This window comes from Bidens hawaiensis, unplaced genomic scaffold (genome assembly GCF_021521415.1).
Source record: "Bidens hawaiensis isolate Kalapana, Puna unplaced genomic scaffold, B.hawaiensis_p1.1 tig00016125_1, whole genome shotgun sequence".
Taxonomy (NCBI): Eukaryota; Viridiplantae; Streptophyta; class Magnoliopsida; order Asterales; family Asteraceae; genus Bidens; species Bidens hawaiensis.
Window position 1 is genome coordinate 263,886 of NW_027492468.1, and position 4,120 is coordinate 268,005.

The window sequence follows — 4,120 nt, forward strand, 5'->3', positions numbered from 1 at the left end:
TCATGATTCGCGCTTAAGATTTGGAGACATTACCTTTATGGTACGAAGTGCACTGTCTTCACTGACCACCAAAAGCCTACAACATATCTTCGACCAAAAGGATCTGAATATGAGACAACATAGTTGGGTCGAATTGTTGAATGATTATGATTGTGAAATTAAATATCACCCCGGCAAAGCTAACGTGGTAGCTGATGCTCTAAGCCGCAAGGAAAGAGTTAAGACTCTTAGAGTTTGTGCATTATGAATAACCATTCACAAAAGCCTCACCACCCAAATTCGTGATGCACAACAAGAAGCCCTCAAGGCTGAGCACTTGCAAAAGGAATCCTTGCAAGGAATGGTAAAACAATTGGAACCCAAGGACGATAAGATAATTTATTTCTCTAACCGAATCTGGGTACCACGTTGCGGAGAATTGCGTATGTTAGTACTAGATGGGGCCCATAAGTCTAGATACTCTATTCGTCCGGGTGTCGACAAAATGTATAAAGATCTTAAAGAATCCTATTGGTGGCCTAATATGAAGGGCGATATTGCCACCTATGTCGGCAAGTGCTTGACGTGCTCTAAGGTTAAGGCTGAATATCAAAAGTCGTCAGTATTTCTTCAACAACCCGAGATACCCCAATGGAAATGGGAGCAAATATCAATGGATTTTATTACGAAATTGCCTAAGACGTCAAATAATTGTGATACAATTTGGGTTATTGTTGATCGTTTGACAAAGTTAGCTCACTTTATTCCGATCAAGGAAAAAGACAAGATGGATAGACTGTCAAGGATTTACCTGAAGGAGATAGTTTCCAAGCATGGAGTGCCAATTTCTATTATCTCTGACAGGGATAGCTATTTTACCTCGCGTTTCGGGCGATCATTACAAAAGGCTCTAGGTACACGCCTCGATATGAGCACTGCATATCATCCACAAACGGATGGTCAAAGCGAAAGGACCATTCAAACTTTGGAAAACATGCTTCGCGCTTGTGTGATCGATTTTGGAGGTATCTGGGATACTCACCTACCGTTGGCTGAGTTCTCTTATAATAACAGTTATCACACTAGCATCAAAATGGCTCCGTATGAAGCATTATATGGTCGTAAGTGCCGATCACCACTTTGTTGGGCCGAAGTGGGTGACAGTCCTGAAATTATCTAAGAGACCACTGATAAGATTTTCCAAATTCATGAAAGGTTGAAAGCGGCGAGAGACCGACAGAAAAGTTACGCCGATAACCGTCGCAAACCGCTCGAATTTCAAGTAGGAGATAAAGTCCTACTGAAAGTATCACCCCGGAAGGGAATCGCTCGTTTTGGTAAACGAGGAAAACTAAACCCGAGGTACATTGGTCCATTCCAAATATTAGAACGGGTAGGTCCAGTGGCTTACAAACTTAAGCTGCCGCAAGAACTGAGCAGTATTCATGACACATTTCACGTATGCAATTTGAAAAAGTGTCTATCTGACGAAACACCGATTATTCCGCACTACGAAGTTCACATTGATAGTAGACTCAATTTCGTGGAGGAACCGATTGAAGTGTCGGACTGGAAAGTCCAAAAGCTTAGACGAAGTCGGATTAAGTTGGTGAAAGTTCGTTGGAACTCAAAACGCGGCCTAGAGTTTACTTAGGAGCGTCAGGATGAAATGAAAAGAAAGTATCCTCATCTTTTTCCTAACACACCAATTACGGACGACAAGAACAGAATTTCGGGACGAAATTCTAATAACAAGGGGAGAATGTGACACTCCGCTAAACAGGTCTTTTTCCATACAATGCTTAATTATGATTTCCTAACGTTAATTCCTACATGATTAAATTTTGTTAAGTTTAATCACGACGAGTCTAGCATAGGCCGCATACGCACGATGCATTGCATACAAGTGAATTATTTTTATTTAAATTACTCGAAATTTCGGATTTTGTCCGAAGAATACGAACGTTGGTGATAATTTTAAACGACTCAAACATATATATAAACGAACTAGGAAGTTCTATGGTATACGACTATATTTTATAATTATTTTTACAAAATATTCGAACAACAAATAAAAAATGGGTCTTCGAGCGTTTAGGTTTATTACAAGCCAATACACACACACACATGTGAGCGCGTAACATTATACGCCAAGTATATGTGAACTCGTTTTCTCTAACACTTGGTTAGCAAAACACCTAAACATATCTAAAATTAAATGATTAGAAATGTACCTATGCACAACTAACGAATAGCATGCGATTAACGTTTCAAAATAAATCATTAGTTAAACCTCGTCACCTTTTTTTTTAGCTTCTAGCCAAACTCACGATCCTAAAGTCTTATAGCAAATTCCCATACACACACATTTCTTTTATGGATTATTTAAAACACCCCTCCATGATAGATATAAATTATAAACAATATATAAATGAATAAAAAGTCAAGACCTTAAAACATTTTATCAAATTCTAGCATTCACAATCTCAACAAGAGATCTTACCAAACATAGAACTCACCAACTCAATCTTTCTTATCATATCCCAAGCTTCATCCGATCCATCCCTATTTCAAATCCTTTGTTGAAATTCAAACCCACTCTACTATATTGCTATACAAGATTATTATAATACAAAGGCCATATCTTTTGTTTCTATAATATCAACACCTTTCTGTTAAGATGGGTGTAACAACAACCAAACATACAACTTCCTTTCACTCCTAGACTCTCTCACTCTTGGCTCCTTTACCCACGATACCCACACACTTACACCCATACTAAGATTATAGCACCTCACTATCTACTTTCAAGCATCAAGAATGGGTTAGGATGTTATAAAAAGTGGATACAAGCTCAAGAGTTTCTATTCTCTAAATCCTATTCCTAGAACTAAGAGGATATATATATATATATATATTATGTTTATTTAAATTGTGTATATGCTAGTTTAATGCCCAACTAATAATCCACCCACTAACATCTCTAGTTAAAACTTAAGAAACTTGAACATAAAAATTATTGTTCTTGAAAAATATTTAGAGATTTGAAAAGGTTAAAAGATAAGGGGTTAAAAACATGCTTGAATGTGGTTTATATATTACAAAGTTAGTAAGATGGCTAAAAACTTAGTGTCATATGTCTAAGATGTATTTGTACATAGATGTTGGTAAAAAAAATGTTCTCTACATGCATATATATGTGAATATTATTTTCATGGACAAATGATGATAAAAGGTGTTATAAATTGGATAACATGGATAAGCGAGTAAAAACTTGATGTTAGTCTAAGACTCGGGTTAGTGAAAAATATGTAAACAATATTAATTTTGGTGGAACATATAAAATTGTTTGGAAATATTTATATAAATCTTAACATCAAAAATACGGGTTTAAAAGTTGTAATACGAAAATATGATTAAAAATAGTACATACGGACTATTACAAAAATAAACGTATTCTTAACACCAAAATGCGTTTTATAGCCGAGTAAACAAAATATACTTTTTATAAATCTTCATGTCGAAAATGCGCTTATATAAGCTATAAAGCTTAAATAGGATTTTTAATAAAACTATAAGTTTTACATTTGAAAATGACAAATGAAAAGTTACCTTTAATAATGATATTTTGTGTCGAAACGATAATTTTTACATAAATATATGTTTTGGATAAATACATATATGTTAGACGTAAAAATAATATTTTTACGAGTTAAATGAACAAAACTATATATAAAATTTCTTGGCGAAAATATAAACATGTTATGTTTCACAAAAATATTGGTCGTAACTTAACGAAAAATTTATCTAGACACAAATATATATAATTTTAATATATATTTAATACTCGTCCAAACGGACATGTTATATCCAAATTACACCGACACTAATAAGAATTTTATTCTTAATATATATATATAAGCATATACATAAACATTTATTCTCCAAAAAGAATATAAAAACTTATCACCAATGGGTCGCCCAAAAATAAACGAAACGTTCGGTTGGTGAGAGCAACCGACACAAACTTAGCAAACGAAACGTTCGGTTGGTGAAAGCAACCGACACAAACTTAACAAACGAAACGTTCGGTTGGTAAGAGCAACTGACACAAATATACTAAATGAAACGGCTAGTTGGG